Below are 26698 nucleotides of genomic sequence, written 5' to 3' on the forward strand. Positions count from 1 at the left end.
AGATACACATTAGAGAACAGAGAATTACAGTGAACCTGCCCTAAAAACATTTTCTATTGAAAAAAAAAAGAGAGAGAAGTTATGTAACAGTTCTCTAGTCATGATTTGTGACGGTTTTATGGAATTCTCATAGAACATGTTTGCTCGTCAGGGAAACAGAATGTGAAGCAACTCTCTTTTGTCAGTTTGAGCTCCTTTGTCAAGGGAGGATTATATTCCTATAAATTCATTTTAAAGGGAAGGAAATGGGAGTCACTTTCAAGATCATGAAAAAGGATAAAAAGGTTAGATCCTATAACTAAAACTTTAATATGCTACACTAACTACCAGTGAGAGAGAGAGAGAGAGAGAGACAGAGAGAGAACTCTCTCAAAATTTTCTCAAAAAATATTATATAGTTTTGCTTTGTCAGTTAGCATTTTTTATTTTATTTTAGTGTGAACAAAATATAAATGTCATGAGTAAATGATAGCTTTAATGATGTTTCCCAGCATAGTGTTCCAAGCTACCATGGCTTCTTAACAAAGATGTTAAATCATTAGGAGTCGTATTTCATGATAATTAACTGCAAATCTGGTAATAGTACCACTTTTCATTTGGCATGAAACGATGAGGGAGAACCACAAGGTTTATCGGAGGTACATGGCAAAGGACAGAGTGACTTAATGTATGTATATAAATCTTACAAAACTACCTATTGGACAGCATTTTATGATGGACATAAATTTCCATTCATTCTCCACTAGCAATAGACAGTGAGGTCTGCAGTAGAAACAGAAAGCTGAGATGGGAAGTCACCCTACAGAATAAAAGGGGCTCATGGTTTTCTTTTCTCCTCTTGCTCGCTTTAAACAGTTCCTTGTTCTTGTGTAAGTATTGAACAATTAAAGTACACACTATTATTAATTATGTCTTATTAAATGTGCTTTATTATAAAATATACAATGATGGTTTTATAATTAAGGGACTATTAGCATTTGCCATTTTAAACTACTCCTCCCTTGATATTTCTTTGAGCTGTTAGAAATGTTAAGAAAGCTGACTCAAGACTTCATTTTAGGGAATGAAAGATCAGGAACACTCTGTGTTGTAAATATTTTCATCCCAACTTAACTGTTAAAATGGAGAGATGGTGGTTTGGGGTAGAAATTACAGTTTCTATGGAGTTGGGTGACCTGGTTTGATTTTTGCTTGCTTGTTAATTTTTATCTTGGGCTCTGTATTAATCAAAGCTTTTTCCGTTGCAAGTGACTGAAATCCAACTCAAAGTAGCTTTAGAAAAAAAGGGACTATGTTGGCTCATGTAATTGAAATTTCAAGGACTTCTGGCAAAGCTGGCAGAACAAGTTGCCTCCATAAGGACATCTGCATCAGATTCTCCTTGTCTTACTTTTGCTTTCCCCAGTGCTGACTTAATTTTCTGGCAAGTTTTCTCCACATGGTGGGCAGCATGGCAACTCTCCACTCCTTGATCTTCATAGCTGGAGAGCCCAAAGAAGACAGAGACTGTTTCTGATACTTTTGACTTAAGTCTAAGTAAAGATTCTGATTGGTCCTGCTCAGGCCAACTATTGATTTTAGAATTAATCCCTGAATCTAGGGACAATATTGTGCTTTGATTGGCCAGGCCTGAGTCTGTGCCTGCCCACCTCAGGGACAAATGGTGAAATACATGATTTGAGGAGATGGATATGAAATGGAGGAGGAGTTTCCTGAAAAAGTGGATGTTGAGTAAAGTCATGGATCTAACACTTGACATTCCTGATTCATTCTTTTTCAACAAACTTTTAAAGATTAGTCCCACCTTTATGCTATATCAGGCACTGTGCTGGTGGTGATAAAAAGGGTTTTACAAAAGAGCCTTTAGGAATTTTAATTGTAGAGGGAAATAACCATGTAAGAAGACACATATAATGCAATAAGATAATGTGTTCAAAGTCAATTATCTCCCAAGGGTGGATCACCCGGGTTTGCTTGTTAGAATAAGGAAAGCCTTGAAAGAAGAAACTTACAGTGGTACTGGACTTTTACTCAACACAAACAGCTTGGATGGAGGCATGAGAACATGGTGCATGTAAGGGCTGGAGTAGTTCCCAATTGGGTATGGAATAATCACAAAGAACAAGGAGAAGTGGCAAGAGATGGAGCTGAACAGGTAATTAGAGGCAGGTCTTGGAAAGCCCTTTATGTCAATCAAATGGGGTTTTGTTATTTTTTTCTTTCTTTCAGATTGGGGTTATTGATCAGAGGAATAATATATGTCAAGTGTGTACACTAAAAAAAATCACCCTTATAAACACAGAGAGACTTATTTGAAAGACTTTGAAACTAGAGACAAGGTAGCTAGTAAGAAAGAGGTTATTGTAACCTTCCCACTTTCAGAGGATCCACTCACTCACTCACTCACTCACTCACTCACTCACTCACTCACTCACCTACTCTCGCACTCACTTGCTTATTCACTCTCTACTTCCCTCAAGAGATATTCACTGAATGTCTGCTATGTACTGGATATTGTGTAAGACAAAGTCTAAGCCAGTGGCAAAGGGGATAAAAAAAGGAGACATATATGAAAGCAATTTAGTAAAGAGTAACTGATTTGATGTCAAATAGCTATAGGAGGGAGAAGACAAGACTGGTAGGTTTCCAGCCTGAGCTCTTGGGAGGAGGTTGAGAACATTCTCTGAGCCTCGTATTATTTGAATCTGTTTCCTTAAATGTAACAGGACAACAATAACAACTCAGGTTCACAGGGCTATTTGTGAGAATGAGGTGAAATTATACAGATGTGAAAATGTTTTGTAAATTTTGAAATATAAAATGAGGATAAGGTGTCGTTTTAAAATATATGTAGCATATTTTGAAATAATGTCTTTGCTTTATTTTTATTCCATGAGGCTGTAATTTTTGCCCCACAAGAAGTACCCATTGGGCAGAATAAATTAAACCAAAACGCTTTACTATGTAGTGGAAATAAGCATAATTTAGTTTGTAATGTCAGTCTTTTTTTTAAGGTTTCTAATTAAAATACACCTAACATATAATATTATATTAGTTTCATGTGTATGCCATAGTTAATCAACATTTATATATCTAAAGAATAGATCATTATAAGTCCAAAAACCATCTGACACTGTACCATGTGATCACAATATTATTGACTATATTCCCTATGCTGTACATTATATCCCCATGGCTTAATTGTTTTATACCTGGAAATTTGAGCTCTTATTCCCCTGCATCTTTCCCCCCCCCTTAAAATTTTTCAATTACAGTTGACATTCAATATTATATTAATTTCAGGTGTACAGCATAGTGCTTAGATGTTTGTATAATTTAAGAAATGATCCCCCCGATTTGTCTAGTACTCACCTGACACTATACATAGTTATTGCCATATTATCGACTCTATTCCCTATGCTTTACTTTACATCCCCATGTCTGTTTTGTAAATATCAGTTTGCACTTCTTAATCCCTTCACTTTTTTCACCCTGCCCCCCAACCCCTCCCATTTATCACTCCAACACATCTAGTACCCATCTTTACTATACATAGTTATACAATATTATTGATTATATTCCTTATGCTATCCCCTACATCACCATGACTACTGAGTAACAACTAATTTGTACTTCTTAATCCCTTCCCCTTTTTCACCCATCCCCAACTCCCCTCCCCTCTGGCATCCATCAAAATGTTCTCTGTATCAATGACTTTGTTTTGCTTTTGTTTGTTTGTTTATTTTGTTCTTTAGATTCCACATATAAGAGAAATCACATGGCATCTGTCTTTCTCTGTCCTACACTCCACTAAGCACAATACCCTCCAGGTCTGTTCATGCCACCACAGAACCCAATCCCTACCTTAGCTGAGCAATATTCCATTGCATATATGTACCACCTCCTCTTTATCCATTCTTCCATTGACAGACACCCAGGCTGCCTCCACATCTTGGCCATTATAAACAATGCCACAATGAACATATGGATGCACACATCCCCTCAAAATAGTGTTTGGGTTTCTTCAGATAAATACCCTGAAGTGGGATTACTGGGTCTTTCTTTGTCTCTTGTTATAGCCTTTGTTTTAAAGTTTATTTTGTCTAGTATAAGTATTGCTACTCCAGATTTTTTTGTTTGTTTGTTTTCATTTCCATTTTCATGAAATATCTTTTCCATCCCTTTACTTTCCATCTGTGTGTTTCTTTCAATTTAAAGTGAGTCTCTTGTAGGCAGCATATGTAAGGATCTTGTTTTCTTATCCATTAGCTCTCCTATATCTTTTGAGTGGAGCATTTAATCTACTTACATTGAAAGTAATTGTTGATAGATATGTAGCTATTGCTATTTTATTATTCTTAATTCTGACCTTTTTGTTTGTTTATAATTTTATCTTAAAGGTGTATCTCTAATATTCTTTGTAATACTAGTTTGGTAATTATAAACACCTTTAGCTTTTTCTTGTTTGGGAAGCTCTTTATCTGTCCTTTGATTTCAAATGACAGCTTTGCTGGGTAGAATAATCTTGGTTGCAGGTCCTTGCTTTTCATCACATTGAATATTTTGTGCCAATTCCTTCTGTCCTGCAAAGTTTCTGTTGAGAAATCAGCTGAAAATCTTATGGGAGCTCCCTTATAAGTTACTAGTTGCCTTTCTCTTGCTGTTTTTAGAATTCTCTATTTGCCATTCTAATGTGACTTGTTGTGGGCTTGTTTGGGTTCATCTTTTTTTGGAACTCTTTACACTTCCTGGACTTGTATTTTTATTTCCTTCACTAGATTAGGAAAGTTTTCAGTTATTATTTCTTCAAATAGGTTCTCAATACCTTGCTTTCCCAAGTCTTCTTCCAGTACCCCTATCATGCAAATGTTGTTGTGCTTGATGTTGTCTCACAGGTCTCTTAAACTATCCTTACATTTTGGATTCTTTTTTTTTTTTTTTTCTTTTTGCTGTTCCAATTGGGCATTTTTTGCTATACTGTCTTCCAAATTGCTGATTTGATCCTCTGCTTCATCTAGTCTGCTGATGATTACTTCCAGTGAATTCTTCATTTCAGTTATTTTATTTTTCACTTCTGATTGTTCTTTTTAATGGTATCTATGCAGGTTTTTTTTTTTTTTTTATGCTTCCTATCTCTTCGTTGAAGATCTCACTAAATTCCTTGAGCATCCTTATAATCATTGTTTTAAACTCTGTATTTGGTAGGTGATTTGCCTCCATTTTGTTTAGTTCTTTTTCAGGAGTTTTCTCCTGATTCCTTCATTTGGGATGTATATCTTTGTATCCTCATTTTGGCTTCCTCTATTTTTGTTTCTATGTATTAGGTAGATCTACTATGTCCCCTAGTCTTGGCTAGGTTGCCTTATATAGTAGATGCCCTGTGGGGCCAGGTGGCATAGTCTCCCGGGTCACCTGCACTGAGTGCTCCAGAAGCATCCCTCATGTAGGTTGTAGGTTTTGTTTGCCTTCCTGTTATAGTTGTGCCTTGATTGCAATTTGCATATCATTGGGTGGGATTGACCCTCAGACTGATTGGCTGTGGGATTTGGCCACATCCACTGCTTATAGGCTGCTGTACTGGGACAGGGTGGTTTCTGCACTAAGTGATATTCACCTCACTGGGTTCTGGTGCTTGTTGAGACTGCTCTTTGTGTGTGTTGCTTGTGGGGCCAATTGGGTGGTGCTCTGCTGCTGTGGTCTGAAGCCAAGTTCCAAGTACGTTGGTTCTGTGGCCTTTTGTGAGGGGCTCCAATGCAGGCCCTGGTCACACATTGCCTATGACCAGCTGGGGACTACCTGGTAAGAACTACAAAATGATCCACAGTTGTTCACTGCCTCTGTTAACATTGGAGGCATGTGGAAGAAGCCACTCTGCAAACCAAGGATGTCTGCAACCAGTTCCGGGCCTAGGGTAGCTCCACAAAATTCCAGGACACCCCGAGTCCTGTGGCAACCTGCCAGCTCCCTTAAGGTTCAGAGACTGATAAAGCCTTGTGCAGTACACAAGTTGGGTGAGGCAGGGTCTCACAGAGTCCCTAGAGTGGGAAGAGTCGTGGTCACCAGGTTAATGTAAATTCTGATTTGGTGCCAGTGCTGAGCCTGAAGCTACTCAGCAGAAGTCTCAGAACACATGGAAGCTAGTCACTGTCCACCAGAGGTCTGTGGGACTCTAACAGTTTTCCAAGAAAGAGTGCAATGTGGGCAGTGCTGGCTGCATTTGGAGAAAGTGCCTCTGATATTGGGGGTTTTGGGTGGGGTGGGGTCCCGATGAGTCAGCAGGGTGGAGCTTCAGGGCTCACCAGACCAATCAAATTCAGATTTGGTCATGTGGGGACAGGCTCAACACAGGAAAGATGGCTCCCACCTTTTGGCTGCACAGGAGGAGGACCTCCTCACAAGAAAATAAGAACTGTGCTCCAGCCCTCAATCTGAAGTAACACAACCCAGCCTGCCCCACCCGACCCCTGCATGTCTCTAACACTACCTGAGTCACTGTCCCTTCACTAGAGCCCAATGTGAGTGCCTGGGAGTGAGAGACTCAGTGTGTGAGCCCTTTAATAGGATGCCTGGATTTCCTGCCACCTTCTGTCCCACCCAGATGGGCAGAATCCACAGTTTTTTTCACAGTCAAAAGGTGTGTGGGCTCCTCTTCCCAGCACCAGTACTCTGGGCTGGGAAGACCAGTTTAGGACTGGGGTTTCTTGCAGGCAAGATATCTCTCCCAGTTCTCAACTGCCACATGGAGGTTTCGGGTTAACCAGTTCCACATCTCTGCCTCCCCTACCAGTCTTGACATGGCTTCTTTTTTATATCCTTAGTTATAAAATTTCTGATGGCCAGACTTCCATAAATAACAGGTTGATTGTTCTTCAATTTAGTTGTAATTTTAATTTGTTCACAGAAGGAAGCAGGCACAATGTTTATCTACTCTGCGATCTTGGGTCTTCTCGTATAATGTCAGTTTTTACAAGCCTAATTTTGTATATTCCGTGTTTCTTCCATTATACAAGTGTTGATCAGGGAAATGTGGGTAAGAGCCAATTGAGTTTCTCACACAATTTCACACTGTAGACTTGGGCAAGAATGGTTGTGTTTAAAGCTGATTCATTGGGATTTCATAAGAGACCCTATTGTGTAGGCCCAATAACCGTTCAGTGAGTTTCTTTATGGGACACTCAGGATTACGGATCTATAATTTGCATTCATTGCAAACATTGCAGCAACTTCCTTTGAGCCATTAAAATGAAGGTTGTGAGTCACTGATATGTGGTATATAAAACTGAAAACAACAAAAGAACAATAGAAACAAATAAAGAAACAAAAACTCATAGATATAGACAATAGTTTAGGGGTTACCAGAGGGAAGGGGAGAAGGCATCCCTAGAAGAGGGTAAGCGTGTCTAATATATGGTGATGGAAAGAGAACTGATTCTGGGTGGTGAACACACAATATGAGATATAGATAATGTATTACATAATTGTCCACCTGAAATCTATGTAACTTTACTAACAATTGTCACCCCAATACACTTTAATTAATAAAAATTGAGGTAGTGAAAGGCTATTAAAGATGCCAGAAAGCGGTGAAATCACAACAGGTTCATTTATTGGAGAAAGTACTAGCAAGACAGAATCCAATATTATAAATACACGTCTTATCTGCTTTGATATCACATTTAACTTTTTCCAGCCTCACTGTGCAAAGAAGAGACTGTAATTTGAGTAGGCTGACGATTCTGAAATCATAAAGCAATACACCCATTCAACAAGCCATCCATTCATCTACTCCTTCATTTCAATTCCTAGATACTGGGGCAGATGCCAAAGAAAATAATATGTATAGCTGCAGAGTGTAATTAGAGCCAGATACATAAAATATATTTGCAATAAGACAAAAACTTGAAATGATACGCTAACTGCATAGTGTTTGGGATGCTTCTGGGAAGATAGGGCAGTAGGATGGAGAGGCAATTACTGAGAAGCAAAGACAAAGAAAAGACATTCCAGGCAGCAAAATTAATAAGTGAGTGTTGTATTGCAAATGAAGTTGTGAATTCAAACCCCTGGCCATCACTGATATGACAAGTTCCATCAGCTAGTCTTTACATTTTCATCTCAAAAATTTCTGATTTTAAGGCACACTGAGTTAGATGTTGTTCCATCAAGTGTCCAATGTGGAAAACTCATCAAAGGAAAAATAATCAGAAGTTCTCAGTGATGGCATAATGGAATACCTGCTGGTTGATCTTTGCTGTTGTCCTGTGTAAAAATACTATTCCTCATATGTGTGGATCACCTAGCACACCGGTACCAAGTAGGCTCACAATAGCAGATATTATCTATTGATAGAATGCTGGCTTAACCCGATGTTTAAAATTGGCAAAAAAGAATTATTAATTGCATTCCAGTTTTTTAAAATTGCCTTCTCTTCCATCTCCTAACTCAATTTTGCCCTGTGACTGCAGGCATTAACAATGTAGATTCACTTAAGCAAATCAAAAATAAATTCAAGTTTACTTAAAAAATGTGTCAGACTCTTTTTTGCAGGTGCACAGGAAGTAAAATATTATTATTAGTCCAGAGGAAATCATGACACTTTCATGACTAAAAAAGGGAAAACTTTTGTGGAGGACAGAGCTCACCTGGTATACATCAAAAATTAATTTCTAATATCAAGTGTTTATAACATATAAATCACCTTTATTTCCTAAACTAATAGCATAGTGGAACATTTATGAATTAAATAGCATCAATTGTATTATTCCTAATAATAACTAATTTATTATAATCAAATAAAACTATGCGTGTAATGACTAGGCAAAGGAAATTATAGGAAGGTTAAAAAAATAACATCCCTGTGATAAAAGGATAAAGTAATACCAGGTCTGCTCACTCTAAACAGCTTTACTCTTGATTTTTTCTTTGCATATTTTAATTGAAATAATCGGGGCTAGTTTTACAATTCAGGTGAAAAATGCCAACTCTGATCTTCTCAAATTGTATAGCCATAAACAGGCTAATTAACTTCTCTAATCTGTCAAATTGGAATGATATTAACACCTACCACATGTAGTTATTATGAGAATAAAATGAGACAGTACGTAAAAGGTCCAGCATATGACCCCAGAGTGTAGAGGGTATTTAATAAATATTCGTTCCACTTATCCTCACATTTACTTTATCATTCAACCAACATTAGTTTTTGCAATTTGTTTCGATTCATAAACAAAGTCAACCTTTTATACTCATGATTTGGAGTATGTGGCGATTCATATGCACAATAAAAGGAATGTGGCTCAGAAACAAAATTTGTGCTTTTCATTCTCGATGAAAATACTCACTGCTTTATGACCTTAGGTAAATCACTTAACTCCAGTGCCCTTAACTATATAATTAGTTATAGTAATAAAACACTCTACCATTATTATGAGGTATATTAAGTAGAATAACTGAAATAATGGGTATTGCTTAACACTTTATATCAATTTGCATCATGCTTTATATCAATCTACATTGTTTCACTATTTTTTATCTTGATTTAGTGTTTTAATCCAACTGTATTTTTTTTTCAATTCCTACTTCTTTATTAATTTTAGTGGAATATTTTTCCGTTTGTTTATGAATTTAAATTTTATGGAATCTTTAATGTCAGTATTAGAAGGGAACTTAAATATTATCTAATGGGGTGAGGGTCCAGATGCCACCATTTCCTGTTCCCATGCTATGATAGATATCACTTGAATGATTTTAGTGACAGGAAACTCACTGCTTCTTGAAGCAGTGTGTTCCTGTATTTAAGAAGCAATGCTATGAGAATCTTGTATTAAATCAAACTCTGATATCTTTCTCAGCTTCTCCTTGCCCAAATTCTAATCTTAAGGGTTACATCGATTAAGTTGATACTCTCTGCCTCATGGTAGCCTTTTGAAAACTTGAAAATGAGTAACATACATATCCTACTCTTTATTCATTCATCATATACAATGCTTTAAGTGTTTCAGAAGTGTGTCTTTTTATTCAAAGATTTATAATTATAGGAAATGTGACATTTCATGATAATGTACTGCCACATCTTCAAATAAAGTTTGGTAATATGTTGTCTTTTATATATTTATATGTACTGTTTGAAGACAAAATACATATTTCTAGTTTTTTCTAAAGCTACAGGGACCTTATGTGTCAACCCATACATACATTAGTACTTTGGACACCTCTGCTGAATGCTGGAAAAATCCTAAGGCAAAAACAACTAAACAAATAAACAAACAAAAAATAGGTTGAAGCTTGCTCGGTCATGCCCAAGGTGGAAAAAAAAAATCTTCATGATTACGTTTGAAAGCCAATGAAATGGAAATAATCCCTGCCAAATCAATGAATGTGATCATGTCTGGGGGATGCAGTGGAACAGGGAAGAGGCCCTCAGGACCATGACTAAAGGACATTTTTTTGGCCCCAGGGAGAGTCCAAAGCTCTGATGCAAAGATAGCAATCTGGAGACCCAAGAGGGCTGAATTTGCCTATAGATGAATTGTGAAAACCAAACCAAACAAAATGCTGCTTTTAAAAATCAGGAGATTCTACATAAAAATCTAGATTTCCAACTTCTTAATAATCTAAGCAACACTGAGCCTACATTCCAACTAGTCAAGAAGTGGATGATGAAGCAGATGGGATGGGACATCTCCAGGTGGCCCCAGTTCCCACCTGTTCTTATCTGTAGTGTACTATGCCCACTGCTTCCATTTTCATTGTCCTCTTGTTTCTTATGGGCATTTGAAACTCCAGTTTTTGAGTATCTGCAGGGTGTGCTTGCCTTGATTTTCCTGCCACATCCTTTCCTCTTCCAAACCTCCTGTTCTCTTGAATTTTTTCCTCAATCCAACATAGCACACACATGTGCAAAGTTTTCGGCTTTACTTCTTCAGGTGACATAAGGCTGCTTTGATGCTCAGATCTCCTCCTCTGACAGATGTTGGGACTTCTCACTATCATGTTTTCACCTCCAGTCTAGTGGTTTCCTGGCTTTTTCTCCTGTCATGTTGCCTAACCAGCAGTGTTCTCATACGGAAAGCACTCATTCCTAACAACACTCATACTGGCCTGCCGTGAGGGTACGCTGACCTGCAGCAGCATGTGTGCTTGGAATCTTTGCCCCTCCGCCCCTTGTCCATGTGGAACCTGATACTCTTGGTCTTCAATAACAGAAAACCAGAAGCCATTTAAAATTTCTACTGGCTAGTAAATACATGAAAAGAAAAAAAAAACAAAACAAAACACTTATCCTCCTTAGTAATCAGTGAAATACAAACTAAAACCACAGTGAGAAGTTCCCCAGTCATCAGATTGCTTATTATGTTATTCTTTATAACTTTTGCATGTCTAATATTATTTCATAACAACAAAAATTGGAAAAAGAAAAAATAATTCTGCTTTTCCTTTCTTCCTTAGAGCACAGTCTGTTGAGATGGGTATGAGAAAGGGAATGTGTTGCTATGGCTTTGAAAAACAAATGCTAGACTTGGTAGCCAAAGATTAGATGGAGGGAAGTCTCTCTTTATAGGAGCGTTCCTTCAATAAGGGAAAGAGCAATAATAGACTGAGGCACTGAGGCAGTCACCATTTTGCAACCCTAATGATTGCCCCCTCTAGGCAATGCTCATCAAAGCTTGCCAACATCACACACACACACACACACACACACACACACACACACACACACAGCATTATACCTTATGTGCCTCTTATACACCACTACTTATAAAGCAGTTTAGCCACTCCACTTCCATCCCCTAAAAAAAAATTGAACTTAAATTGGATCAATCCTCTAGATATAACTACCAATTTATAGAAAATACAGAGAAGAGAGGAACATATTAAATTACACCAAGGAGCCAAAAAAATCTGTGCTGGAAACTTCTATAGACCAAATAACCTGCCTTTTTCAACGTATAAATTGAGGAGCTGGAGAGGGGAGGAAGAGGGGGAAAGGGAGAAGAAGAAAGAAAAGAGAAAAGAGAGGAGTGAATCTACATAAAATAAGACTTCAAAGACATCTAATCTGAAGCAAATAACAAAATATCATTTGTTCATTCTGCTTGATGGCTACAAAGATATTACACATAATTATTCTCTACACTCTTTTTATAATTTTAATTATATTATGTTTCTTGTAGTCAAAAACAAATAAATGTAAAAGACCTACCAACCACTTGCAATCAAAATTCAAATTTGGATCTTGTTTTATACACACACAATGTTTAAAAATATGAATTTTATGAGTCAATTTGAAATCTGAAGTCTAACAAGGCATTTAATGATCTTAAGGAATTACCATTAATTATTTAAAGATGAGGTAATGGTACTATACCTATGCCCCTTCCCCACCCCCGAAAAGGAGAAAGTCTTCCTCATTTAGAAATACAGTAGTACCTCAGTTTTCGAACGTCTCCATTGACACACATTTCGGTTTACGGACAACGTAAACCGGAAGTAAATTCTTCAGTTTTCAAACATGCCTGGGAAGTAGAACATGTCATGCAGTTTCTGCTGAGTGCAAGATCCTGAGGCCTAGTTGTCAGCTGTTTTTGAAGGTTTCAGAACTGGATCGGTATTCCAGAAAACTGAGGTACCACTGTATAGACCTGGAATATGTGTTGGTGACATAATAATAATGTCTGACATTTGGTTCAAAAAATACAGGCAAGAGGGAAGTGAGTGCATAGAGGCATAAATGAAATGTTCTCTAATTTTGGATATGTTAGAAATAGTCTACAGTAAAAGTGGAAAAACAAACAAACAAACAAACAGAAGAGCAGATGCTGGACCACCATGCTGCCTTACACAATCGAAGTGGTAGCCGTCTGTAAGTACTCACCTGACTCATCATCACTGGACCGGACCCTGATGGCACTTGCGCGCGCGCACACACACGCACGACATGGAGAACACATTATCCTCGCCTGACAAGACTATAACTACCCAGCCTTGAAAGAAATGTAGTTGTTTCTGATCCCAAAGAAGAGAAGCTCATTTATCTCTTTCTGCAATGCTGTGGAAAATGCTGGAAATGCTGGAAAATGCTGGAAATGCTCTCTGGAAAATGTTGTGCAGCAAATAAATGGCAATTACATAACTGGATGTTAATGTAATTTTAATGAATTTGAGGTGCTTGCACAGTATATCTCTACAGAGCTCAGTTTAAAAGAAAGAGAGAGAGAGGGAGAGAGAGGGGGGGGAGGGAGGGAGGGAGGAAGGAGAAGGAAGGAAGAAGGAAGGAAGGAAGGAAGGAAGGAAGGAAGGAAGGAAGGAAGGAAGGAAGGAAGGAAGGAAGGAAGGAAGGAAGGAAGGAAGGAAGGAAGGAAGGAAGGAAGGAAGGAAAAGTGCTGCTCTAATGCTGAAAGTTTACAAATGACAGCAGCAGCACTAAGGCTAGAATGCAAGTAGCCTCGGAAGATTTTTCTCAGCCTAGTACATTTGGCAGTCATTTTCCTGGTCTCCTGGAAGCCCTCTGTGCCCCACAGGCAGACATCCTGTGGTTTCCAGTGCTGGAGGCCTTATGCAGGAGAAGGTATCCATGATTTCTGCTCTCAGCCTTGGCTGCCTCTGGATATTGAGAGCTCCTGCATAACTTTTAATGTTTATTGCAGATTGTTTCTTTTTTCCTTTCTAAGTAGTCAGTAAACTCTATCCTAGAGAGTGCTGGGAGAGTTATTGCCTGTTGATACTCTCACCCAAATAAGTGCTGAGTTCTTCACTACACACATATGGACTTTGGCTCCAGGCCCAGAATACCGGAGTCAATTTCAGAATCCAATTGTTACAGCGTGTTTGTATTTTTAGAGAAGAAAAAGGTGTGCATCTTAAGGTCTAAAAGCTGTCCATATTACATTTCAGCTTTCTTTTTAATTAGGCAGACCTTGAAAATCAATAGAAAATTTACTAGTAGGGGAGCATACTGGAATGATTTTATGAAAAGAAAAACAACAACAACAACAAAAAAACACTTGCTGCATTGACAAAGGGAGGGCAGGAGATGTGTTTACCAAACCATCTTTAACTGGCAGGATGTTTCTCATTGATTTTAGCTTCCATTCTCTCTATCTACTCCCCACCCCATCCCAACCTTGGACCACAACCCTTCCAGAATGTTAATGATATTGCTTAGCCTTAGAATGTGTTTTCCATGAGAGAACAATTTTCCACTTTTAAATGCTAGAACAATCATGTGCATTGTTAGAAACCCCTATATGACTTTGACTTTGTCAGAAGAGAATAGTAATTCTCCACTGACAGCTCCCAGTGACTGAAAGTATAATCAAAGTCAATGCATTATTAATGACTCTTCTTTTTAATGACTCAATCACAGTGTGAGATTCTTTTCAAACATTTTATTTTATATAATTTTTCCACTTGGAAAAGTCTGCCCACAAATTAAGGAAATACAATAGCTGAATAAAACTAGACATATTGTATTGGCTGTTCTCCAAACAAATTGTCCTTCAAAGAGATTGCCAGAATAAGTTCTGATCATTTTTTTTCTGACAGGTGGGGACCAGGTAAATGATATACCTGGATCTGGCTATTTGAGAACACAGATTGAGAAATGGGGCACTGGAGTCTGATAGTTGTGACACTCTGGTTTTATTCTGTGCTAAAGATGTGATCTTGAAAAAGCTTTCAGTCTTGGTTTCTCTTTTGTGAAATGAATCTAATGATGCCCTGGATGCAGGCATTGTGTGAGGATTAAATGCATGCAGAGTGAATTGTTGACTTCTTATTCTGGTTCCAAGCACCCAGGGTGAAGACAAGGGCAGGGAAAGCAGTCGCAGTAGCTGGCCACCCATACTGCTCTAACTCTGTGACAGGGAACCAGGAAAGGAAGCATCCACCTTCCTTGTTTTCTGCCAAGCAGTGAAACAAGCCAAAATATATCTGTGGTCCTTGGCTAATTTAACAGATGTCATAAAGATGTCACCCATATTCCCTTGGCCCAGCAGCTTCACCTCCAGTTCTTAACACCCGCATCTCTTTGCCTGAGGGCTTTCTTTGCCCCTTGTAACATGCTCTGCCTGTGTACACCATAGGCTGGACATGACAGGGAATTAACACCCCTGGGAAAAACTCACAACCAGTAACTAATGGAGGTGGGTGGATAAATAGCCCAAGTCCTGCACCCTGCAGATGGGATAACTCTGAGGCATGTTATACACTATCTCCCAGAGTTTTCCAGTGGGATGAAACCTCAGTTGCTTATTATAATAACTTGATTGATAACACCCTCAACAGCCTTCCATTCCTTGTCTCATGTCCCTATTTCCCTACTATGCCTTCCTGGGATCACTTTGCAAAAAAAAAACAAAAACTATTTGTCCTGGAACCTTTATCTCAATATCAGCCTCTGGAGGAACCCAAACAAAGACGGTTTGCAACAACTGGTACTGAGCTTTCAAACATTTTTGGAAAATACAAAGGGCTGTACTGAGTAGATTTAACTTATGGTTATGATCACACTTTTTAAATGGGCAATGGACTCTGTAAGAGAAGCTTACTGAATTTGCCTAATAAAATGATTTCCCCCATCTTCAGGTGACTGGGTGACTCCTTTTCCACTAAACTGTTTAACCTCCTCTTGGGCTCTGGATTGTACCATCTTTAACTTTCTCAGGGACTTTACTCCTGGAACTTTCCTTTATGAAAACATCATATCTTTTTGCCCTTTTACAAGATAATTGTCTTTGGTATATAAATAAAAGCAATACAAGCAAAAACCTTTTTTAAAAATCCCCCACTGACCCCACAAAACCTCCTTCATTCCCTTCCACTTGTACTCTTTCATCGCAAAACTCAAATTGTTATCTCTACCATTCCCTCCACTACTTCATCTCCCAATCTCTCTTTGGTCTGCTCCATATAGGATTTTGTCTTCCTTATTCCACTGTAGCCATTCTTATTAAATTGCCAGTGATCTATATTTTACAAAGGCAAGGGGACAAGTCTCTTTTCTAATCCTACTTAATCTTCCAGCAGTGTTTACCAGTGTTGACCACATTCTCATTCAGGACACCACATCTGCCTAGTTTCCCTTCCACCTTACTAGCTGCTCCTTCTAGTCTCTTTTCTCGGCTCCTTCTCTTCCAGACTTCTGGATGTTGGAACTCTTGCATCTCTATCTACACCCGTTTTCTTGGTAATCTTTGCAATTGCATAGCTTTAAATTTCATCTCTACTATATGCCTATGGTCTAGACTTTTCCTCTGAGCTCCAGGACTTATATATCAAACTGTCTGCTCAGCATCTCTACTTGACTCTTTAATAGGTATCTCAAGTTTGAAATGGCAAAGAGAGAGAGAGAGAGAGAGAGAGAGAGAGAGAGAGAGAGAGAGAGAGAGAGAGAGAGACTTCTCAATGCCCTTCCCATTCCTTCTAAATCTCAGTAAATTTTTCCACTATCTACTCAGTGTCTTAAGCCAAAAGTCTTGATTCCTCTCTTTCCCTCATACTTTACATCAAATATACTAGTAATTCCTTTTGTCTCTACCTTCAAAATAGGTCTCAAATCTAACCATTTGTCACCATCTGCACAGCTACCAGCTTTGTTCTTCCCTAAGCAGTCTGACCTACTTAAGAGCCCTATTATTTCGAGTCTCCACTCAATATGTATTTAATTGATCAACAGAGCAGACAACCAGTTTAAGCTTTAAGCGTTGGTTTATGAACTAAAATGTTAAGGGAAGGCATTATTATTTTGGTTACAACTATGTATTTTTAAATGATTCATGGTTGACTATACACATTGTACTGCTCCTCCTTCTCTCCATCTCTTCTTTCTTTGTATGAGTTCCCTTCTTTGCTAGTTCTTCCTTTATCCTATTCTCATTTTCCTCCACTGACTTTCCTCTGACTTGTACCGTGCTATTATAAATTACTTTTTTGTTTTTTCCATCATTGCTAGCTCTTTATTAATTTCTTTTTCTTTTTTTTTGTGGATTATATTCTCCTCTCTTTAACAGCATTTTTATCTTAAGAAATCAGGTGATTTTTCAAGGATAAGCTGCCAAAAAACTTGGCAGTAGGAGTAGTCCTCATTCCGTCCCTAAGTTAATATCATGTTAAAGAGAAAATTCTTTATTCCAGACAAGGACTTAACATTCACAGAGCTTTTGATTTTGTCTGTGTCTGGCATAGAACAAGACCCATTTTTGTCATAATGACTACATCTAGTATGGTAGCTTAAAGAAGATATGCATTATTTTTCTTTCAGTCCATGGTAGCTTTATGATGCTATCAACAGTTCAAACTTCCTTTTTCCATTCTGTTATCCTTTGCACATGTCTTCCACTCTGTAGTTTGCTTTGTGGTCTTATGATAGATGCCCTGCTCCAGTCATTATGTACAGATTCAAAGCAAGAAAAAAATGGAAGAGGAAAGTAATTTTCTGGCTGAATCAGACCAATTTTTAAAGAACTTTCTTGGAAGCACAGCAAAAACACTTTGACTACATGCCATTGGGCAGAATTTAGTTATATTGTAAACCCGACCTGCATAGAAGACTGGAAAATATAATTTTCCATCTTGGGACATTGTCTTTCCCAGTTAAGAAAGGGATCTGTACAAAGAAGAGTAGAGAAAAGATATTGGATGTCCATACCATAATAATAATTATAATGACAATTAATAAATATTAAACATATTAAATGCCAGGAATCTGCTGAGCAATGTATATGAATTTCCCCCTTTAAATCTCACACCAACTTATTAGGGCTAAATGCTATTATTATCTCCATTTTACTGCTGAAGAAACTGAACAGAAAGCATTATAACTTGCTCAATAGGACACAGATGATAAATGTTGGAATCTGGGTTTAAACCTTCACATAGAAGCTTGAGAGCCCAGGTTTCTAAACCTTATGCTAAGCAAAAATGGATGTTCCCCAATCCTGTTCTCATTCCTAGCACCATTTCTTTTGGCTGATATGAACCACATCTCCTTTATTTAAAACAGCAAAAAGGGGCATGGATGTATCTGTGTGTGTGTGTGTGTGTGTGTGTATGTGTGTTTAACTTTATACTTTAAATTGAGAAATCCCAAATAGAATATTATGATATGTTGGTACCTGGACTCTGACCTCTTAAATCTTTTACCAGATATCAATTCCCTTCATGTGTTCTTCCATTCCAATCTGAGTATCTTCATGGTCAATCCCCTCCCTCTAGGGTGAATTTCCAAATAACTTGACCAGAGATGTGGTACTCATTCTGCAAATTTCACTATTATTTCTGGTTAATAAAAATATAGGCCTAAGAAATATAGTGGCATACGTGTAGGCTTTGATATTGGATTTAAGTGCTTTCATCATATGTATTATGTCATCTATCCTGATGTATACTCAGATGAGGTAGTCAAGGCAGACATTATAATCCCCATTGTAGAGATGAGGATGATCAGAAACTCAAAGACTTCAAGATGGTCAAGATTGTATGTCTAGGGAGAAGCAGTTCTAGACATCACAGTCAGGACCTCTGATTCGTTGATGGCACTAAAGTGACAAAGCCACTGGGAAGGAGGTCCTACTTAGACAGAAGCCAGACTTTAAATCTGCCAGAAGCTGTCGTAGCTCTTCTGGCAATTATTTGCTTTAGAACAAAACCATGAATACTTGGCAAAGATGGGGAAGAGGGAGGAGAGGGAAGTGGAGTGGGGATGGCAGGGGAGAGAAACGGAAGAAGAGAAAGAGATTGGCTGGCATCAGAAGAAGAAAGTTTATGTTCAGCACGACTGCCTTTGAGATGTAACCACCAAGAGCATTCATCAGTAAAAGGAAGAGTGCAAGAATTCCAGTCACAGGTCAAGTTCATGTAGTTATGCGGGAATGATAAAGACTGTGACAAGTGTTTGTCTCGGCTAGTGTTTAATAAATTACTTTTAAAAATTTTGGATTTTAGGTGGCATGATGCCCGTGGGTTATTGGATACATTTTACATTTACTTTAAGGATTTATTTTACATATGAAAAGAGTATTTATGGAACTGCAATAGTGAAGAGACAACTGGCTACCAGTTACTGAATACCTTCTATATGCCAGGCATTCAATTTTGTACCTTTCATATATGTCTTTATTTAACCCTTTCACAGTCTTGCAATGTTAATTATCCTTATTTTACTGATTAAGAGGCCCAGAAAGTTTAGATAATTTCCCCCAGTTCACAATTTCCCCCAAATAGCAGGGATGAGAATTTGAATTCAAGATTTTGACCCATTAACCTATATTCTGACATCTAAATCCATCACATACCACCTACCAAAGTAAAATATGAGTCTACCATTGTGATATTGCTAATAATAGGAATTATAAATTAAAAACCTGATACATATTTTAACTAGGGTTTGCTGTTTGATTATTTTTCTAACACTGTTGCTTCTGAGCCAAGGGCAGGAAAATAATGTATAATCCGTGTGTGTGTGTGTGTGTGTGTGTGTATGTGTGTGTGTGTGTGTGTGTGTGTGTGTGTAGACTAGTAAATACCATTCTAATTTATTTGCATCCTTTTTTCTGCTGTTTCTAACTCCCACTTATGAAACTATCTCAAGAGTCATTATCTATGGACACAGCTACTCACAGAACAAAATAGTCCAGGGTCATTTAAAATCTCTTAGGCAGAGAGCATTTAAGTTTTTTTGTCTCTGGCTACTGGTAACACATCTTCATTAAATCTTAAACACAGCATAAACAAAGCATGAACAGATTGTGAATGCTTCCTAATTCAACAAAGAGACATTACAGCTTTGCAGATAATGTTAAATGTTGGAACAGACCCCGAGGAAGTCATTTTTCAGGCTGATAGTATTTTCATGTATTTTGGCCTCTCTAAATGAAATTTTCCTAGAGGAATTGACATTGCCAAAAAATATGCATTTTTATTTAAGGTGGTGTGGACAAAGGTTTATGCTTCGGTGACCATTCTCATCATTACTCATACAAGGTAATCAATACTGTCTCAACTCAATCACATCCCTACTGGTGCTTTATGTATATTTCACAAACCTACCTGTACAATAGAAGGAAGTAACTACACAGATAAGGCAAAGTACACGGACCCAATTTGAGATCCAGCCTTTTTGCTCCTGGGTCCAGACATAAATAGGTATGGGAACCCTCCTGGAATCTGCTTGAATAAGAGAGAGAACTTACCTAAAAGAATCTAAATTGTGGTGTGAAAGTGCCAATACCTCATTTGACTGAGCAGGGGCAGTAGAGTCTAGCTTTTGTTGTTGTTGTGGGTTTTTTGTTTGTTTGTTGTTTTTATGTATGTGTCCAACAGGACTTGGATTATTTGAAGACAGCTGTTATGGCCCCTTTTCTCTTTATAACATAGCTCACTCTTCTCTTGGGATAGTCCATGATATCAATACCTTTCTTAAAATATAGCCCTGCAAACTGAAGTTGATATATAGCCCAGCCAAAATATGGTGAAAAATATTGACTTTTATTTATTTTTACTTAGAGAATCTACTGTTATTTAGCCTAAAACCTCGTCTTGGCATTACCTAAAGCCTCCAGATATTTCTTGTTCATATATAGCCCTTGTAAAGACGTTCATCATTTCAAAACAGTGGTTCCCAAATGTGGCTACTCATTGGAATCACCTGGGAAGTTTGAAAAATAGTGTTTATTGTATGCCACTGCCAGAGATTATGATTTAGTTGATCCAGGGTGTGGCCTAGGTTTCATGATTTTTCAAAGATTCCTAGGTGATTCCAAAGTGCAGCCAAGTTTGGGAACCACTGTTGTAACCTTTTCTGCTCAAAGTGTGGTCAATGCCATTAGCAACACTTGGGCTCCACTTTTTTAGACCTGCCAAACTAGGGTCTGCGTTTTAACAAGATAGACTGGTGATTCATGTACACATGAACGTTTAAGAAGTATTGATGTAATTTTGATTAAAATATTTCAATTTTAAAGAAGAAGCCACAGCCTCCTCAATGGGCTCAGACCCCGTGCAAGTTAAATAGGTTGGGGCATAGTCAGAGGAGTGGGCTTAAGCAAAATTAGTAACAAGCCTATTGTTGTCAGTACTAGAGATTGAGGTTGGAGATTTTAATTAATCACTTGCTTTTTTGTCTCCCGTTTCTGGATAAAGGTGGATATAAGAATCAGATGAATAAAATAGAGTTTTACCTCTTTGCTGGCAAAGCTGGGTTGGAAAATGTATGCAATTTGAACTGGAGACCAACGTGAAACTGCCTGTTACTTGTCCTTGAACTTATTGACTCTCCCCTCCCAGCTAGCTCGTCTCTGGAGAGACTTGAAAATGATGGCCTTCCCTGGGCAGGTGGGGAGGGGAGCCATGCCCTGTGAGCTTACCCTGCCTGTGGCAGCACTAGGAGAGACAGAGCATGCTTTACCTCAGAATAAGTTCAGAGGCAGGAGAGCTAGCAAGATAAGATGGTGGCCAGCCAGGCGAGAGCAGTGGCCATTCATCAATCTCACTGAATTGCTCAGTTGCTCCTTCCACTGAGAGGGATGGCATATCATTTCCCCCAAAGCAGTTTTCTGGCAACTGTTTCTATTTTAGGGGCTAAGGTAGAAATGCAGGGAGAGGATATTAGGTATTCCCTTTAATCCCTTTTGTTGATTAGGACTAAGGGGCATATATGTGGTGGGCCTGCCCAAGAGTGCAGATAAGAATGCCTCAGAAGAGGAACCAGACTGCGGAAATGTCGTCATGAGACAGAGTAGTCAGCACGGCGGCCAGGCTGTCAGGATCAGAGAATAAGAGGCAGTTGGAAGAGCAGCCAGAGCTTATGGTCGCCAAGTTTCTTTGTCCCCAAATGATGTTTGCTCCCCAGTGTCTTGTTTACTCCCAGACTTAGGGTTTGCTTTGGTATCCTGACTTTTAGGCAAGTCAGTGCAGGTACTTAAGTATCTTACTTTTATCACTGGTTGGAGGTTAGTGGGGGTAGTGATTGGCTTCCTTGGATCAGTGGCTGTTTTTTTGTTTGTTTGTTTGTTTTTGTTTTTTGTTTGTTTGTTTTTGTTTTTTCCATTCGGGAATCTTGAAATTATATCTCTTAAAGAAGTTATTTGTCTTCAGGGACATTACCAAAAGAGAGTCTGTGGGGACAGAGCCCCAGAGAGCAGTTTCCAGGCTCTTGGCCTCATGTGGAAAGGTGCTGGCTCAGGTAGTAAATGGCCATCAACTGTGATTGGATGGCCATCAGCTGTGGCTAGTTGGCTGTCAGCTGTAACCGTTGTGCCATTGGCCAGTGATATAACTGCCGAGGCTATGGAGGGGAGCCGAGGAGAGTGGAGGAGAGTCGGTCGATTGGCAGCAAAGCAGACAGCAGGTCGCACGTCATGTAAACCCAGCCTACAGTGAGACCATAGTGGTATGACTCCCCTACCTATGGCTCCGTGGGTGTTCCTTTTTGGCCTCACCATGTCCTGCGTTCTTATGTGGGGAGTGGGAGCAGAGACCCCGCCTGACACCTTGCATGACACATGGCGCAGCGAGCAGGGTACAGTGCTGGCCAAAGCTCTCCGAAAGGCGGTGGAACTATTCCCCTGTTGATGGATATTTCATTTGTTTTCAAATATTTTACACTCTGCGCTGGTCATTTATATTATGAGATAAATTCCCAGTTGAGAGAAGGCTTGATCCAAGGACATGTGTATATTTAATTTATGTTTAGCATGTATATTTAACTTGAATAGATGCTACCAGATGGCCTTCTAAATAGTTGTACCATTTCACATTTCTATCATGTGTATGAGTAGCCTTTGCCTGAAGCATCATAGTCCTTTTTCAGTTTTTAAAAATCTGTTGCATTTCCTCAGTGACTACAGAAGTTGAACATCTTTTCAAGTGTTTATTAGCCATTTGGATGTGTTCTTCTCTGAACCTGGCTATTTATATCCATATTCAAGTAACTTAACCCCCCCACCCCCCGCAAGCTTCAGCTGCTTCACAAGGTTTTTACAAGGATTAGATAAAATATTTATATAAAGGCTTTCCTCAAAGTCTGGCACAAACAACATGCTTAATAAATGGTAGCTGGTGTTGTTTTGAATTCCTTTTTCCTTATTTAGTTGATCTTCAACTTCAGACCTTTAAAATATAGGCATTTTCCAAAGTTCTACTGTCAAATCCCTTTCTTCGTAACATTCCACATTTTCTTTCTATGAATAATCTCAATCACTTTCACAATTTCACTTATACAATCTCTGTTCTGCTGAGAGATCTGAATGTCTAATTCTCATTTGTTTTTCAAGTTCACACCTCAATTTCAATATCCTGCTGGACTCCATGTTCCAAGCCTGTCCTCACCCCAACCAGGCAAACTCAACCTCTTGACATGAGATTCGTTATCTCCCCTGCTGTGCTTCCTGTATGCCTAAGGATATTCTTTCCTCAAAACTTTTTAACTTCAAATCTCAAAGTCATCATGCTGTCTTGTCCTAGACATTCACTTCAATGACAAAACGCCGTAAAACTCATTGCTACAATGACTCATATCTATTCCCTCTGTTCTACTCTCAATGTTTCTACTCTAGTTCACTACCTCTCCAATAATTAATATAGTTAACAAACCGGTCTTTCCTCTGCCAACTTCTCACTTTTTCAGTCCATCTCTTATATGCCAGAGGAAGTCTTCTAAAGTAGTGGCAAAAGCATGTCACCTCTTCTAAAGCATTTGTCAGTCCCTTTTTTTACAGAATCAGGTTCACCCTGGCTTGGCAGATACTGTCCCCACTTCTTCATGTACTCTATTTTTCCAATTTCCTTTTGCTCCATCAAAATACCAGACTTGGGCACACTCAAATGTTTTAGCTGCGCTGGCCTGTCAGCCAAGGATGTCTCTCCCTTCTTCACCTGTTGAAATCCTATTCATTTTCAAGGCCTTCATTGAGTTCCTCCTCATCACCAAGCTAGAATAAAGCAACTACTTTAGCAGTTTCCCATAAGAGTTCCTATTTTAATTTTTCTGTAATAATTATTATTAGAGTAGATCATTTACATAATTCTTCTTGGTATGTTAAATTCTAAGCTTCTTGAAGGCCAGAATTTGCTTCTTGTCCCTAATCATATTTTCTTCCCTGTGTTTCCTAGTCTCAGTTTCTTATCAGGTCCCTTGTAAGTGCTCCTCCTTCCCCCCCTTTTTTAATTTACATTTTAGAATAAATGCATGACTGGGGTTGGAGTGGGAAGGGATGGAATAAAATTGGAGAGAGAAAGTTTTGCCAAGGACCAGTTGTCTTAGATTCTCAGAGGTGGCAAACAATGGCAATAGGGCTAGTTCTTCTCATAGATACCGTCTGTTCACTAATATACAATAGTATATGAGCACATGTTGTACATTTGCAATCAGAAACACTTCTTGTAAGCATCTAGCTTCTCTTGAAAGAAGGATTGTTGGCAAGAGTAGTTCTGCATTCTTGGATGGCATGATCAATGAAGATAAGCAGCAGTAGCTTCCTTGGGCTGGCACAGGCTCTCATCCTTGCTACAGTCCCTACCTGGGCTCCTACACCCATGAGCATTACTTGCATGAACCCTATAGCCATCTGCGTCCATAATCACAGCCCTAACTCAGTGTATGACCCTGGTCTAGTCAGTTGACCCTTGGGCTTCATGTCGACATTTGTATAATGGGTGATAAACCACACCATTCTACATCTTCCATTTACCAAGTGTTCCTTTTATTCATTTCTTTCCAAAGTTTCAAAAATTTTAACATGAATATTTTACAATTTTTCTCCTTGGAACAGTGTACCTTTTGAATATAACTACTTTGTTCCACTTATGCTATCCCCTTTTTCAACACAGATTCAGATTTTAAGAAATAGTCCCTAATTATCTGAGTTGTAATAATATTATGAAATACCATCATTTTCTATCATGCTTATTTTGCTAACTGAGCAATAAAGTTAAGAAAGCTTAAGTGTTCTCTGTTGCTAGTGGTTGCTAAGTTTTGTTTGGTTCTCTTTCTTTTATCCCATATGATTACTATGACAACACAGCATGGACCTCAGGGAACAAAGGCTGGATCCACCAGCTAGTAGTTCTGGCAGTTCCCGTGATACCATCAGGAGGCAGTCCGAGCTGTTATAATGCAGAATTGATAGAATTCTAGTATACACATAAAAATGAAAGTTTCAGTAGCATATTTGGCAGCCTTATTATGAATGCATAGATAGTGCTTATTATTGAAATAACTAAACAACTATAGACAGTAATGTATAATGTGGAATTCAAATATTTCCCACTCTCTTCCCAATCTCATTTCCAGATATTGCTTGTTTTGACTATAATTGTCTAATTATTTTTATATCCTTGTGCACATTTTTAGAAATTGCAAACATTCTATGGTTTCTATTGTTCCTTTTGCTTTTTGTCCCCCTCACTTCCCAATATGAATCGGATGTCCTTCCATTTCAGTACATTTTCATCTATCTCCTTCTTCTTAATTGCTTCTTATCATTCCAAGGAAAGTGAATATCATAAAGTATTTAGCTAATTTCCAGCTGATTGATATTTAGGTTGTTTCCAATTCTTTTTCTAGTTTAATGATCAGTTTCCTAGATGGAAAAGAAGGAGGTAAACTAGTCACTGCATGACTGTGTTTCTGGCCAAAATGTTAATATTCATAGGTATTTGAGAGCAAAATCATTTAGCAACTGAGTTTTTCTCTAGTACACTTTTTTAGAAATGAGAATCTGGACTCAATGCCAGCTACCCATTTTAGTCATAAAATTAACAATTCACATGTTCTGAGTACTTACTATGCACCAGGCTCCATGCTAAGTAATTTATAAAACTTGTCACATTTACTTCTCTCAATAATTCTAAAGGCTGATATTGTTATTACATATATTTTACAGAAATGTAGGCCAACTAATTGGCCCAAAATCACATAGATATTGAAGGGCAGAACTGGAATTTTAACATACACAAACCCAAGAGAGAAGCTATGCTCTTAACTTTGATTGTTGAGGGGACAGGAGATCTCCCCTAAGATCTGTTTTCCTCCCCAACTCCAAAACAGTAATAGGGAAGTGGTGGAGGGAAGAAAGGGCTCTCCTGTGTTCTATGCCAAGAGTGTAATCAGAACTAAGCTATTCCCAAATAGAGACTGGTAGGAGCACCAAAGTAAAAGCTCATTTCTGTTACAACTCTGCAGCCCTAAAATGCTTTCAAATCAAAAGCTCTATGCAGATCTCTTGAGATCAAGATTATGTTTATTCAGAAACAGACTCTAGTGGGAAAAGCCTTAGACTCTTCAGATTTAGAATTGCTATGAACCGGCTGTGTGAACATGGTTTCCTCCCTCAGAGAATGAGGCTTGGACCACTTGGTCTCTGAGGGACATTTTTATTTTGAAAAATTTCGGACTTACAGAAAAATTTCAAAAATAGTTCAAAGAGTTCCCATATACCTTTCATATAGAATCCCCAGTGTTAAAATTTTACCATGTTTGCTTTGTCATTCTCCAACCCCACCAAACACACATATGTATAGATTTGTTTTAATATTATTTTTAGTTCTGAATTTCTTATCTGGCAAAGTTCTTAGTATGTTTGTTTTTGTGGCTTGGACATTTTTGAAGAGCACAGAATATTTTGTGGAATGCTCCTCATTATGTTTTGTGTGAGGTTTCCTCATGGTTAGATTTAGATTATGCATTTTTGCCAGCAATATC

The 26698-nt window shown here is 38.3% G+C and overlaps 1 protein-coding gene across 4 annotated transcripts in view; it reads left to right on the forward strand.

The window, feature by feature from the left end:
- MACROD2 (mono-ADP ribosylhydrolase 2) overlaps positions 1-26698 on the forward strand; it is a 2186605-nt gene that overhangs the window by 1379134 nt on the left and 780773 nt on the right. The window lies entirely within an intron of this gene.

Source organism: Rhinolophus hipposideros (genome assembly GCF_964194185.1).
Source record: "Rhinolophus hipposideros genome assembly, chromosome: 22".
In the NCBI taxonomy this organism is placed as follows: domain Eukaryota; kingdom Metazoa; phylum Chordata; class Mammalia; order Chiroptera; family Rhinolophidae; genus Rhinolophus; species Rhinolophus hipposideros.